At 41.7% G+C, this 16,031-nt stretch overlaps 1 protein-coding gene across 17 annotated transcripts in view; it reads right to left on the bottom strand.

Moving 5' to 3' along the window:
* SIPA1L1 (signal induced proliferation associated 1 like 1) overlaps positions 1-10,653 on the bottom strand; it is a 335,407-nt gene extending 324,754 nt beyond the window's left edge. For 7 of the 17 annotated variants that reach the window (XM_081047663.1, XM_081047664.1, XM_081047665.1 and 4 more), the window contains exons 1-2: positions 10,552-10,653; positions 9,865-9,924 (exon numbers count right to left, since the gene is read on the bottom strand). The gene's annotated coding sequence lies outside the window, so the exon portion shown is untranslated. Of the gene's footprint in view, positions 1-8,787; positions 8,910-9,456; positions 9,475-9,516; positions 9,675-9,864 lie in introns of those variants that run through there. The other 10 variants (XM_081047676.1, XM_081047671.1, XM_081047670.1 and 7 more) reach the window with 6 other exon arrangements.
* Between the last annotated feature and the right edge of the window lie 5,378 nt (positions 10,654-16,031).

The raw sequence follows: 16,031 nt of genomic DNA, 5'->3' as shown, positions 1-16,031 counted from the left end.
TGAGAAAACCTGAACTATAACAGAAAACTGGCCAAAATGATACCGTAGTGACCCCTGTTTAGCACTCAGGGCAAGAGATGCACTAGTCATGAAATTCCAGTCAACCTCCATTTAGGAAATTTTATTTACTCAAGTTTTGTGTCGACCTTTTACATGTAGGAGTATCTTGAAACCTCTGAAAGACTGCCTGGGGCCACGAACCCCAGTTCCCCCACCTTCTCCATGGCTTTTCTGTTTATTAACATTTACTGTTACAGCCATTATTACAAATGATCAATGAAAATTAAATAAAAAAACATTATTTCAGGAATTCTCGAGAATTCTCAGGAAATACGATTTCCCGTTCTCAGTTCCCGAAGGTTCCAAAATGTCGGGAATTTGGAAACTCTAATCATTAGAAGACCATCAGCCTCATGAGTGCAGGAACCATGTATCCTTTCTTCATTGGAAGCAGCCACCAGCCCCTGGCATAGAGTGGAAGTCAATAAATATTTATAGAATAAATAAGTTACTCTATTCATGTAGACATAAATTCATTTGGTCAGCATTAAATAACGCTTTACTATAGTGCTATTATACGCAAGCACACATTTTTCCTCCATAGAAATTCTACTTGTCCCTTCAAGTAATACACCCAACCAAAATTATACCCATAATTTTATTAAAAAGGTGAGAAAGTATGTCTTAGGTAGCCTAAATTACTTATTAAAGCGACCACTTAATGTGCTGTTCTTGCTGCAATCCCTCTCCTTCAATTCATCCTATACAACCCAACCAGGTTAATTTTATCTTCTTTGAACATCCTAAAAAATAAAACAGTGCTATGGCTAAGTACTCTCTCTGTATGTGACCCACGGCTATTCAATGAACAAATAAGAAACATCAGAAACTACTGGATTAGAATAGGAAAGGCAATACAGTGTCAAGGAAAAAAATCACAAGTGACAGTTCTTATAATAACTGATCCCATTGAAAATCTTGAGATTACTACAAAAGGCTTTCATTAAAGACCTCCCTATAGTGCGGTAATACAACTGACACAGATGGTTTTGGGATTTATACCCTCTATAGTACACATCCAATTTTCAAGATCAATTCAAGGTCCATTGCCTTTCCAAAGCTTTCCCAAGCCATTGGACTCAATATCTGTGAAAGCACTTTGTAAACTAGGAAGTGCTAGCCCACAGCTCTTACTATGCTGGTTGACAACTGATAGCCTCACATACATTCTGCCATTTTAATCATGTTACCTCATTCTTTAAGTTTCTAGTCCCCTCAAAAAAGTGAAAAAGTATTTGAATTGTTTTCTCTATTGTCAACTTCTCTATTACTTCTCTATGACGACACCTTAGAATAGTATAAAATAAAAGTGCCACTCACACTTACTGATTTCAAAATACATTACAAAGCTAAAGTAATCAAAATAGGGTGGTACTGGCACAAAGACAGACAAACAGACCAAACTCTTACATATAGGATCAACTGGTCTTTGACAAGGATGCCAAGACCATTCAATGGGGAAAGGACAGTCTCTTCCACAAATGGTGCTGGGAAAACTAGACATCTATATACAAAGGAATAAAGTTGAAACCTTGTCTCACACCACACATAAAAATTAACTCAAAATGGATGAAAGACCTATATGTAAGAACTAAAACTCTAAAACTTCTAGACGAGAATGTAGGAGAAAAGCTTCATGACACTGGACTTAGCAATGATTTCTTGGATATCACAACCAAAGCACAGGCAACAAAAGCAAAAAAAGGCAAATGGGACGTCAAACTTAAAAATGTTTGTGTATCAAAGGACACAACCAAAAAAGTAAAAAATGCAACCTACAGAATGGGAGAAAATATTTGTAAATCACATATCTAATACAAGGTTAACATCCAGAGTATATTAAGAACTTCTACTACTACTCAACAACAAAAAAAAATCAAATAACCCGATTGAAAAACGGGCAGACTTGACTAGACATTTCACCAGACGATATACAAATGGCCACAAGCATATGAAAAACACTCAATGTAACTTATCATCAGAGAAATGTAATTCAAAACCACAATAATATCACCTAACACCCATTAGTATGGCTACTACTATTAAAAAAACAAAATAACGAGTGTTAGCAAGGATGAGAAGTAATGCTTGTACACTGCTGGTAGGAATGTAAAATGGTGCAACCACTATGAAAACCAATACGGAGATTACTCAAAAAAGTAAAAACAGAACTACTACATGATCCACTTCTGGGTATGTATCCAAAAGAATTGAAAGAAGTTTCTCAAAGAGATATCTGTACACCCATATTCATACCATGTTTCCCCGAAAATAAGATTTAGCCAGACCATCAGCTCTAGTGCATCTTTTGGTGCAAAAATTAATAAGACCCGGTCTTATTTTAATATAATATAAGACCTGGAATATAATATAATATAATGTAATGTAATGTAATGCAATATAATACCGGGTTTTATATTAATTTTTGCTCCAAAAGATGCATCAGAGCTAGCCGATGGTCCGGCTAGATCTTATTTTGGGGGAAACATGGTAGCAACACTACTTATAATAGCCAAAAGGTGGAAGCAACCCAAATGTTCATCTATAGATGAATGAATAAACAAAATGTGGTCTATAATACAATGGGATATTATTCAGCCTTAAAAGGGAAGGAAATCCTCACGTGCCAACATGGATGAACCCTGAGGACATTATGCTAAGTGAAATAAGCCAGTCACAGAATGATACATACTACATGATTCCACTTATATGAGGTATCTAAAGTAGTCAAATTCATAGAAATAGAAAGTAGAATGGTGGTTGCCAGGGATGAGGGGAAGGGAAATGGAGAGTTGCATAGTGAGCATGGTTTCAGATTTGCAAAATGAAAACATTCTGGAAACTGTTTCAAAATACGAATATACTTAACCCCACTGAACTGTACACTTAAAAATGGTTAAAATGGCAAATTTGGCATTATGTAGTTTTTACCCCAATAAAAAAAGTAAGTGCCAACATGCAATTCCCAATTTGGATTTACACGTCCTACCTCCACTGCAGGAGTCTAGGCAGCCAGGCCTTACTAGCGGCCGACAGTCATTTCCAAATTTCTTCCAAATTGTCTTTCTCAATCAATGGGACTATATAGAGGATCAGAGATGCTCCTTTTCACCCATCCAAAATGAAGTTTCCACAATAACCAGTCAGCTACTTTCTGGTTTAAGCCCACTACTTGTTTACTTTATTGTCAAGCATAAATCCAAAAATGATATAAAAGCCATTGTGTTCTCAACTGGGTGGTAGAAAAGCATCACAGAATCACCTATTGAGTTTCTTCAAACCACTTATCCACCAGATATCTAGCATGTTCCCCCACAGAAAAGCCCCAAGTTCACTGTGATTCTGTTTCTTCTCACTAAGCACTCCCTACTTCTCCAAACACATCCTACCCAAGCCGCTAAAAACCACTATTTTAAAACATACCTTAAAAATGGCCTTCAGAACAATCCCACCAAAAGCATTTACAAGGCTGAGGTTTTTGAACTTCCACTAAGTCTTTTCTGTGAATCCAAAACTCTCCATCACTTATCATTCACCTACTGAAACATTCTTTTGTCATGCAATGATACCTCATTTCCTATTGCAAAAGATCAGCACTAAGAACCTAATTTTAAAAATAGAGTAACACTGAGACTCTGTAGAATCACAGGCATTTCTCAAACTGGAAAAGAGACAAGAGTTGGGAACTTCATTGAGACTCAGCCAGAGCAAGCTTTCCTAACAGAATTCCCAAGAGCACATCCTGGGCCAGGAGTCAAGCCCCACCCCAAACATACTACATATATACACACAGAGCACTCTCTCTTTACACTCGAAACACCAGCTACTCCGAGGTTAGACTCTGGCAAAGTGTACTGGCAGAAGCTTTTGAGGTCTTCATTGGAGCAGCCAGAAACATGGTTAGGAAAAAAGGAAGAGTCAAATCAACTACACATGAACCCTAATTTCAAGAGTGCTTTTGAACTTTGAAAGAAAAGTTGTGTATGTGACAAATCACAAACTTACATTTTTTGCAAAAATGTGGGAAAATACTGCTTTCCATTTTTCTTCTAGGTACACACAGGTGAAACAAGCAATAAAAGTTAAATTGGGCGCAAATTTTCAAACATCCCATTAGTTTATAATTCTATAAATCTTATAGGCATCTCCTTATAAGTACTCTCTTTTCTTGAAGGGGTGAGAGGTACCACAGTTCAGTTACCAGATGCTTCTCTGAAAGAATCAAGAACTGAAAAGAAACTTGTAAAATCAAACAATCAGTTCTGGGAACTAAGACTGTTAAAGGAAGTACAAGGAGCTCATAATGTATCAACCTAGAATTTCTGTCTAGGCAAATAATTGAGAATATGAAAAAAATGAATTATGGAAAGATAACATAGGAGCCAAAGTAAAAGATACCAATCATAGTCAAGTCTTGATTAGAAGAACATGATGGTTCAGCAGTAACCCTTTGCTTTTTATTTTTCAATAGCTTTATTCTGAGAAGTTCAGGAGTCATTCATTCTAAAAGAAAGCAAATGCTGAACCACAAAAGCCAGCCAATTACTCTACTTGTAGCTTTGATAAAAGGTTTTGTGCAAAAAGTGGACAGAAAGAAGAGGAATAACCAAAACTCACTATCAAGTCTGTGAAATTCATTTAACCTGGACCAGCTCTGGGGGAGAAGAAAAAAGGAATGCAGAGGCCACCAAGGCTGGAGGTCCTGTCCGCTCAAGTTGCCTCTGAGTGACCCGTTTGTGCAAATGTAACTCTCCCTCTCCAAGCCTGCATTCTCCAACAAGCTTACATTCTCCTCCTGTCTCTCCTGAATTGAAAAAACGGGAAATCTAACATTAGGTAATTGCCCATTTCCCACAATTTAAAGTTAGGCATACTACAATTCTAATTAGAGGGAAAACTTAGTGCAACATGACAAGTAACAAATTAGAAATCTAAAGACTGAAAATTCTCATCACAGACCTCCAGAGGCAAAGAGAAACGGCTTCACCTGACTCTGTGGCACACCCACTAAGCACTATTTACTAAGGTGCAACTAAAGAAGCCCCTGACACTCCCCTCTGTCATTTTGGTGTCATCTCTCTAGATCTTTAAAAAACCACTCGTGTTCTCTTTGGGGCTAGAGGTACCTTAGTCTCCTCAGGCCAGAATAAAAGGAGAAAATGGAGGTAGACTGGCCCCTGCCCTCAAAAGGTAACACCCAATGGATCATAAACCCCATCACACTCATGTTATTCCATCTCTCACTCAAATCTGTGGTTAAGTGACCCAAAGAAAACAAATTTCCCATATTTCTATGACTCATCCCAGAGCTCACTGAAAGTCTACCAAAAGAATAAATGAGCAGTCATCTAAGAATAACTAACTTACATAAAGATGACCCTTAAACAATTCAGGGGTTAGGAGCGCCAACACCCCATGCAGTCAAAAATCTGAATATAAGTTTTGACTCCCCCAAAACTTAACTACTAACAGCCTACTGTTGAACAGAAGACTTACTGATAACACACAGTCAATTAACACATATTTTGTATGTTATTTGCACAGGGGTGCCAAAAAATGTATACATGACTTGTATTAAATCATTTCAGTATATATTGAGTATTACAATTTTAATAGTTTTTTCCTTTCTTAAAATGTTACATTTTTTAGCATTCTCTGTATTATAGACTATACTCTTACAATAAAGTAAGCCAGAAAAAGAAAATGTTAAGAAAATCGTATGAGAAAATACATTTATAGTATTTATTGAAAAATCCATATATAAGTGGACTCGTGTGGTTCAAAGCTGTATTGTTCAAGGGTCAACTTATAACCTTTGGAAAACAAAGTGCCATAAGTGTGTGGGTTTTGTTTTGTTTTAATTAGCTAGGCACAGAAAAAACTAAAAGCAAAAATCCACTGAAGCCAATTTATTTCTCATATCAAAAAAGTAGAAATGCAGTGGATAAAAGGTTGGATTGCCAAACTCAAGTGACAATGGAACCCCCATATATTAAATAGCACTGGATGTGGAACAAGACACAAACTTTTGTGTGAGCACTGAAGAAATAACATAACACTTAATCCTCCCCGGAACTGGGAGAGCCCCTCATCTCAGGGGCAGTCACCCAAGAGGCAGAAATGTTTCTTCTCTCCTGGCTCAGGTTACCCATTGAAAGGTAGGGTAGTGCGATATAAATCAGTCATGTTCTCAACAGGAAGCTCCTACATTTTCCTGTTTTCTGTGTAGTTATCCCTCCACCTGACTGATCCTCTCCCATCTCTGGTCCCTAGTTACCCTTACGTGTAGCTGAGAGAGAAGGTCTAAAAATTGCCACTGTCCCAGAAATAAGGAAGGTACAACCACTTCTTTTATAAATGAAAAATGAATTTAGGAAGGGAAGAAAATGGTAAGGTAGAATAAATTAAGTTTGGCTTCTCTAAGAGAGCATACACATACATTATGCTCTGAGTTAACAAATATTCCTAAAAGGAAAAAGGAAAAAACCCTACAGACTTTACCATGTAAATACTTCAACTCAATTTCTTTTTCCATAACTTTGGAATTTGAGTAACTCTAAAGCGTAGTTACCAAATACTACATCAATGCTGTTTTCATAGCTTTTCAACCTTTAAGTTTTGTTCTCCTTTCACACATTTAATAAACACGTAAGTGCAAGGGGGGAGAAAAGTAGTAAACAAATTTTAACATAATAGACTCTAAGGTAGGAAAAAAGGCCAGGAAACAGAGTACAGTTAAATCTGAAAACCTGCCTGCTAATCACTGCCCGATCACTGACTAGTCTATAACCTTCAACAAATCATTTCCACTTTCTGGTCTTCATTTTCCCCATATGTAAAATGAGGAAGATGGGACAAATGATTTATGCTCAAAATCCCTCCTACAATCTATGAATCTGTTCATGAGAAAGTAAGAAAATGCAACTGGAAATAAAACTTTATGGTTTACAAAGTACTCTCATACATATAATCTCAATTTTTGCAGCAAAGCTATGAGGCAACTATTGTGCCCATCTCTACAGAAAAAGTTTTTCAGAAAGACGGTTCAGAAAGAGGTTTGATCATTTTTTTTTTTAAGATCCTATAGCTGGAAAATTTAAAGTTAAAATTCAAAACGAATTGCCTGTTATGCAAAACCTTTCTGGGGGCATCAGGTTATAACACTAAACCAGGAAAGGTTACTACGAATGGCCCCAGTGGACAGTAAGGAACTTACTCACCATTGGAATCACTGAATCCAATAAGCAAGCCTTCCAGATAGAGGCACTCCATAAATACTGTCTGACTCACCAAAAAAGGTTAGGAATATAGTGATATTACAGGAGGGATTTTTTTCTGAATTTGTCATATGAACCCTCTGGGATTTGAGTCAAAAGGAAGAAAGAAACAAGCTATATCAGAGCTCTAACTCTATATTAATGGGGATGAGTCTATTTGTCTTCCTCAGAGAAAGTCCAATCTGGTCAAAGACTCAAATCTGGAAAATCTTCAGACTATTTGTATGTCATACGTGCTCTAATGTGGACCAGTAAAAATGGTAACATGACAGTGAGGACTGATAGGGAACACATAATCATCTTATCATTAATCACAACACACTTTCCCTAAATGGGAAAGATTCAGGGAATCTGTACTCTATACTGTCCCACCTCTTCTCATGCTCCTGTTTCACAGCTCAAAGAGCCATTTATTAAAAAATTCAAACTGCAAACTTTAGAAAATATACATATCTCAACTCATAGTCAACTGAGATCTCCCAAAGTCTACTAAACCACTAATCTCGAGCAATCTTCCATCTATGACTTTAATGAAGTTACTAAAAGGTAGTTGTCTAAAAGTTGTTTTAAAACAGGGGGTAGGGAACTACACCAAAAAAATTACACTCGTAATTCGAAACAAAAGTAAATACAAAAGCCAGAAAAGAATAGTGAAAGGATAGAGTTAGAAGAATCCCAATATACAATTTCAGTGAGGTGGGTTTGGGATTATTACCAAGAGTTCAAGTTAAGCCTTGCCAGGGAGATTCTACAATGAAGTCACAAGTAACACTGCCTGATGCTTTAGAGCTAAGTTCATTGCATCAGAATTGCAATTTCAAACTCAAGGAGCAGTACCAGGAACTGCAGAGAAGCTAACAGCAACACCTACTGACTATCTTGAGCCACTTGCCAAACTTGTTCTCTCAGTCAACTAGAGAAATCTAATGATACAGTCAACTTCAAGAGTCCTTTACTTAAGCATAATGAGATAAGAAAATAGCCACAGGAAACCATTCATCCCCCAAATCTCTTATTTTGCCTCTAACCATTTATGTGCAAATCATCACCCAAGTCATTTTAAATGCACTGCTTTAGTATAAATAATTTATTCCATGGGAAAATGTTTTAATATTAATATTCTCATTAATAACTGGTATGTCATCTAATAGACACATCGGTGACCATAAACTGATTTACGTAAAACCTTTTATTTGAAAGTACTGCTGTTACCACTGTTCTATATGATTCCCATCAGCTATTTTTTCATCCTCATAAAAGTAGCTTAATTGCAGCTTTCAAAAAATGAAAAAAGAAAAAGTGAAAGTCATAAAATCAGTATTACATAGAAAATTAATACCGTTACTAAACTGGCAGCAGAGAATGATTCTACAAGACTTAATCTTGTACTTTTCCAAAAGATTAAGTCAAGGAATCTTTTTTTTTTTTTTTTTAGTCACAGAATCTTTACCTTGGACGAATATTCCATATGAGAAAACAGGAGAAAGTTGACACTTAACTCCCACAGAGCACCAATATAAAAACAATGGCTTTAAGAGTCTGAGTCAGAGTTTCAACATGAAAGGTTTGCTTTATAGAGGAAACGCCAACCCCAGTTCATCCAGATAGACCTGGAACCTGATGAAAGTCAACACCTTTACTCTGGAATTTGCATCGCATCACTGGCTCCCGGTTTAGAAATATAATCGTTTAGCAGGTAGTAAGAATTTCAGTGAATGCTTCTTTCCATCACGAAAAGTAAAATCGGTAACATAAATGCCATCTAGGAGTCATCAGTCTCCAAATGCTTCCCTTCAAAACGAATACCAACGACTCAAACATCTTCCTTGAAAGTGAGCCAATTCCCTTGTCTCTCTGTTTTCCAAACGGTGAGCCCGATGAAATTTCAACCTGCCCAACACGATTACTTGTCCTCCTAGAAATGCCGTGGAGCTATGATGGGGAGCCTCGCAAATTTCTTTAAGGTCAGGAGAGAAGTTGCACACAGATGGGGCGACGGAGGAAAAGTTCTTTCCGCAGTACCCTCAAGCCTCCCCAGCCCTCGTGTGGTTTACTTGCAGCAGGTTAGAGCATCCCGGAATTTCACTCCCCCCAGACCCTAAGGAGAGAAATTACCCACCCTTTCTCACGATTAAACCTCTCGGCCTGTCCCCTCCAGCTCAGCTTACAAAGAGCTCACCTAGGTGACTGAAAGGACAGAGTCGCCCGGTGGAAACCGGAGTGAGGAAGGTGCAGCCACCCCAACCGGGACGCGGGTCTCCCAGCTTCTCGCACAGGCGCCCCGCGGAGCGTCGTGCAGATTCGGATTCCGAGGTGCGCGCGCGCGCCGGGCGCGGTGCCGTCGGACTCGCCCCCGCGGGGCTGCGCTAGCAGCGCGCCACCGGGTCGGAAATAAAACTTTGGCCGGCCTCCCTCTGTCCTGCTCCGGGTCCTGGACCCGAGCCCCCGCCAGAAAATGGCGAGGGGGCTGTCAACAATCCTGCACCCCCGCTCCCCGGCCCGGACTCGAGGCGCGGGAGGCACTTACCGCTGGGCCGGGCCTCCCGGTGCCGCCGCGCGTCCCGGGTGCGTCCGCCGCGCGCCCTCCCTGGGGAGAAAGAGAAACCTTGTAGACCGTCGGCGCGCGCTCCCTCGCCGCCCTTTCTGCGGAGCACGGCGGGCGGCGAGGCCGGGGCGGGCGCCCCGCGGAGGGGTCTCGCGGGGGAGGCGAGGGCAAATCAGCCCAACTCCCGCGCCTGGCTCCCGGGGGAACCCGGAATGCAGCCTGGAGAGCAGCCAGCGGGGGGGCGCGTTCCCGGCGTAGTGGGGGGCGGCGGGGCCCCGGTCCCCGGGCATCAACTATTGTCTGGGCGCCCGGGTCCCCGCTCGCGCCGCCTCCGAAGCTCAGTGCCCCCCATCCCGCCCACTTGCCCCCAAAAGGAAGAGCTGAGCGGGCGACCGGCGCGGGAAGCGAGTGCGGAGCGCCTGGGGGTCGGGGGTCCAGAAGTCCGAGGTGGGCGCGGGGGAGAGGGAGGTGCGTGCCAAGTGGGGGAGGGGACAGGTAACTGCGGACGGGGGCGGGGAGGCCCGGGAGGACCGGCTGGGGGAGGAAGTGGGGAGGGAGCCACGGAGGCAGGAGGGGATGGAGTGGCCTGGGCTGTGGCGGTCGGTCTCGGAAGCCCAGACCTGGCCCTCCCCGGGGACCCTCCTCCCCGGAACTCGGCGCCGCACTGACTTTCGCTCACTGGCTCACGCACGCACTGAACTCGCTCACAAAGTTGCCGGCGGTGGCAGCGCCGCACTCGCCCTTCCCGTCCCCTCCCCTCCCCGCCGCCCCGCCCCATTCTGTCCCCTCCTTCACTCCCTCCCTCCTCCCCGGGTCTCGGGTGAGATCACCGCTGGGCTGCTCAGAGCTGCGCTCAAGTCTCGCGAGAGAGGTGACAGCGCTGCCCAACCCGCCGAGGAAGTGGAAGGAGTCGGAGGAAGGCGGGGGACCACAGAACGCCTAGTTGCCATGACGACGGCAAAGCCCTGGATTCCTGTCTTCTGCAGAGAGCACAGGCAGCAAACGTGGGTGCCGTTTTCAAACTGCCCCTTCCCTTGCCCGGCGCCCCACTGGTGGGGGAAGCGAGGGTTAGAAGCAGGAGGAGGATTTTTAAACCGGTGCTCAGAGAGGAGATCTGTAAAAACAACCGTCATCATATCTGGCCAAATTTGGCGAATGAGGCTAATTGTTTTTACAAGAGGTGCTGAGGAAGATTTCTGCCATAGAAGCCTGCGCATATCTGTACCCCCAAATTTCTACCATATATTCAGTTTTTCAACTCCCCGTGTAACTTCACCCCTCAACGCTCACCCACTCCATACCCTCCCTCTGTCTCGCTACCCCACCCACGCAGCCCCTCGGCATCACCACAACACCACCACCACCACCACCAGAAGCGGCAGCAGACTGGGCTCCTTGAGGATCTGCCTGATTTATCTTTGTATTTTAAGCGCTTCCACGGGCTTTTCTATTGGGGAAAATAATTAATCAAACAATCTTTACTTGTCCTCAGTACTTTCCTTTCTTCCTGCCCCAGAATAGTTAGGCTAAGAATGTGTTTCCACTCCACACTTGTTTTTTACTCTACTAAACTCTCCACCCATTTCTGTTCACACAGAATGTGTCTGCTTTTAATAGTTATGATCCCTCCTTTCTCCATCTTTGTCTCATAAAAACCCTAATCACCGTGGAGAGCTTTTTAAAATATTTTTTAATCATCAGCTTTTTTTAATCATTAAGCTTCCTCAGACGACCTATTCCAAAATGCTGTTAAAGATGAACATGAAATCTTTTCATCCTCTGTTTTTTCTTTTAATTATAGAAACTTTTCTTTGAGGCGGTTTATATACCCACTGCCTAAATAAAACGGACATTGTAAATAGGAGTTAAGTTTAAACTTTAGATTTCAAAATGGATGAGTGAAAATCAATTCCGTGGTATATGAATTATATCTCAATTTTAAAAATAGAGTCTATCCCTATTTACATGAATATGGGAAAACCATTATTTAACTTAATCCTATAGAACTAGAAATCTAAAAATGTACATGAAAACTCTTAGGCTGCATGCAAGCTTAAATGCTATGTGGATGAAAGTTTATATTAGGAACCTAGTGATACAGTGATGAAAAGCACTTGACAAAGTCAGGAAACTACAATTTGAGTTTTTTTGTGTGTCACTAATAATTGAGTCTCCTTGAGAAATCACAATAGTACCTTGGTTTTCGAACGTCTCTGTTGGCGAACATTTCAGTTTACCAACGCTGTAAACCTAGAAATAAATGCTTCAGTTTTCTAACATGCCTCAGAAATCGAAAATGTCATGCGGCTTCCGCTGAGTGCAAGACCCTGAGGTCTAGCTGTCGGCTGTTTTAGAACATTACAGAATTCGAATGGTTTTCTAGACTGGATTACGTTCGAAAACCGAGGTACCACTGTATTTAACCTTTCTGATTCATCTGTATGAGGGGTAGCTCAGATATTAGGTCATTACAGCTTTAAAATTCTTTAGCTCTTAGACCCATAAAAAGTTCCAATAAATAACAGCTATTTTTCTTTTACATCAAACAATAAAAAACATGAGTGTTTCATTTTATAGTAGTAGGTCAGTTTCACAAAGTTTAGCTACATGTTGACAAGTTGATTTTAAAGTTCTCATCTCAAGTAAAAAAACAACACAAATATTGACCATGTTACAGTAATTTGAAAGGGAATCCATTGTTCCTGATTTGCTTTTACACTAACTCAAAACAGATTCTTTGATATTTAATAAATATGCTAACTCAAACCAAAGACCCAAACTAAATGCATCCACACCCCCACCAAAATAAATTTAAGAAGGAAGCAGGGAGGGAGGGAAGGGAAAAAGGATGGGACCAAAGAAGGAAGGGTGAGAGGAAGGAAGGGCAAGCCTTAAATTCACAGACTGGTATTTTTAATATCAAATTTTTGCACACAGTAGAGCATCACCATTAAGCCTGTTGATCTGTTTTAAGGAGCCACCTTTCATAGCATAGCACGCTATTGTAAATCAGTTGTTCATTTACTCTGGCTCAACTTTTAACATAGTTTTGCCCTTCAAGGATGACTGCCAATCTGTCTCCACCACACGGTACAATTTCAGGGCCACCTGTTTTATGACTCCCAGATAGCCATTTGATACATTTGAAATAACTGACCCAAGTGGCAATCAAACCTATTATTTTATTCAGTGCTTCTTATGAGGCTCAAGAGATAGGTATTGGCCTCAAATTACAAAGATAACTTCCCTAACCATCAGACACAATGGAATAGTAGAAACTGTTCCAGGGAAAAGCTCTTTCAAGGCCCTGGGCTACTATTCACCCCTCACTGGTGGCAGAACTTTCACCAGTGTTTCTGAAGGAAACAAAAGGTGAAATCCACCAAAGCTAAGGCTCTAACCGCACATTCTCTGGATCAGGCACTCCTTGGTATCCTCCCTGACCTTCTAGGGGTTTCAAAATAACAGACAAAGGGCACCAGAAAAGGGAAATGAGGAATAAAGAGTTTGCCAAGCACAGAGTAGATCTCAGCCCATTTCCTGCCCACTCCCTTTCTGGGCTCCTCTAACCATCTCTGCCCAACCCCTTCCCCACACATCCCAGGGATGTGTAATGTTGCCTAGTGATAAGAAGAACATCTAGTTATTTACCATCTTATTCCTTCCCTATTCACTTCTTAGTTTGTCAAAGTGCAGTTAAATTCGTTACCTTCTGGTTATTCACTTCTACTCAACAACACATCCTGATACATCAAATATGGAATGAATTGTGACACAGAAACCTACCAAGCAAGGAAAATTGATATATTTTTTAAATATTATGAACATCGATTCACATTTGCATGTTTTTTTTAATTTATTGGGGTGACAATTGTTAGTAAAATTACATAGATTTCAGGTGTACAATTCTGTATTACATCATCTATAAATCCCGTTGTGTGTTCACCACCCAGAGTCAGTTCTCCTTCCATCACCATATTATTTGATCCCCCTTACCCTCATCTCCCAACCCCCACCCCCTTTACCCTCTGGTAACCACTAAACTATTGTCTGTGTTTATGAGTTTTTGTTTCTCATTTGTTTGTCTTGTTCTCTTGTTGTTTTTGGTTTATATACCACAGATCAGTGAAATCATGTGATTCTCTGCGTTTTCTGTCTGATTTATTTCGCTTAGTATCATACTCTCAAGATCCATCCGGGTTGTCACAAATGTTCCTATCACATTTGCATGTTTTACAGTGAAAATCTGGTTTATCCAGCCTATTATCAGTTCAGAACTTCCTGTTACTGGCTCTACATTGACAGGGCATTACTAGCTAACATTCAGAAAAATGATTCAACTGTTAAAAAGAACTGAAGTGCCCCCAAATCGTCAAAGATTAAATTATATCCAATGCTGTTTCAATTTTAGGGTTTTACTGTTTTAGCCCTCTGTGGTGTAACTCTACCTGAACACTAGATTCCTTAAAACACCTCCTTCTGCCATCTGCATTCCTTAGCAAAGCTACTACAATTTCTTGTCCACTGTCCCACTCATCGAAAGGACTATTTCACACGTTCTCTTCCTTTATCAACCCCCTGGCTTGTTATTCACAGCCAATGGTCTTTTTCATTGGCATGAGAGACGCAATCAGAAGAGAACTTAACACACACTCCTTGGCTACCAAGCTACTTGCATCTGTCCCCCTGTCCCTTGTGGACTCTCAGTGCTCTGAGAGGAGATTAACCGCCCCACCTGTGTACTCGTAGAGCTCGGGCCTCATCTCCTTCCTCTCACCCTCCCTCTCTCCACCCCAGCCACACTGGCTTCTCCCAGTTTCTGGAAATCATCAGTCATTCTCCTGCCTTCAGGCCTTGTATTTGCTATTCCTTCTGCCTGGGGTGCTCTTTCCCCAAGCGTGTTTATGACTCATTCTCCGTGTCCCTCTAGGTGTCTGTTCAAAGGTCACTGCATTAGTCATTTGCGTGCTTGCTCTCCAGTCCCCCCTCTTCTCCTGCGATATCTTGAAGGGGGCTGACCCCCACCCCCATACACACACCACGGGCTGTTTCCCAGGCTCCCTTGTCAGGGGCTTACTGCTGAGTTCCGCCTTTGAGAAGCATGAGAGGAATTTGGACAGATGGATGGGGCAAGCCTTTCTCCTCTCCTCTCTGTGCCTCAGGCAGTGTCTTAGTAGCAGATGCCTCTCCCTTTTGGCCCCAGGTTACACTGGGTAAGAACCATTCCCAAGCTCTGGTTACATCTTTAGCCTAAAGGTGATAGCAGCTTGCTGGTGTTAAGAATCTCTGGGTTACCTCCTCATCTTGGTTAGCTTCTCAGCCCTTCTGCCACCTGTGTAACAGTGCCCGTGTTCAATTCCCTCCTTTTAAATTACCAGGATTGGTTTCTATTCTCCTAACTGGACCTTGACTGCTACAGCCACCCTTTATGAAATAGCAATCACAGCCGTCTCGTACTTTCCAGGCCCCAGCTTTATTGTCCTCTAGTCTGTGTATCACCCTCTGACATACTGTAGTTTGTTGTTTTCCTGTCTACGTCTCATCTAGAATGTGAGATCCCTGAAAGCAGGAGGTTTACGTCTGCTTTGTTACTGTAGTATTCCCAGCACCTAGAACGGTGCCTGGCACATAGTAGGCACTAGATACCTGTTTGCTGAATGACCAAATAGAGCTGTTTTAAAGACAAAGTAAAAGGGCTAGCAGACTATGGTAGGGAGACTAACCCCCCTGAAGATGAAGCCCTGTCCTAATGTCTGGAACCTGTGAATGTTCCCTTACATGGTAAAAGGGATTTTGCACGTGTGATTAAGTTAAAGATCTTGAGATGGGCAGGTTATCCCGGATTATTCAAGTGGGCCCAATATAACCACAAGGTTCTCATAAAAGGGAGGTAAGAGATTCAAAGTTAGAGTCAGAGAAGAAGATATGACCATGGAAACAGAGTCAGAGATCTGAAGATGCTACACTGCTGGCTTTGACGTTGGAGGAAGAGGCCAGGAGGCAACCTCTAGACGCCTCCAAAGGCCAAGGAAGTGGCTTCTCCCCTAGAGCCTTCAGAAGGATTACGGCCCTGCTGACATCTGGATTTTAGCCCAGTGAAATCCATTTTGGGCTTCAGACCTCCAGAACTGTAAAATAATAAATTGGTG

The sequence above is a fragment of the Rhinolophus hipposideros genome, assembly GCF_964194185.1.
Source record: "Rhinolophus hipposideros genome assembly, chromosome: 5".
NCBI lineage: Eukaryota > Metazoa > Chordata > Mammalia > Chiroptera > Rhinolophidae > Rhinolophus > Rhinolophus hipposideros.
This window is presented reverse-complemented; position numbering and strand designations above follow the sequence as displayed.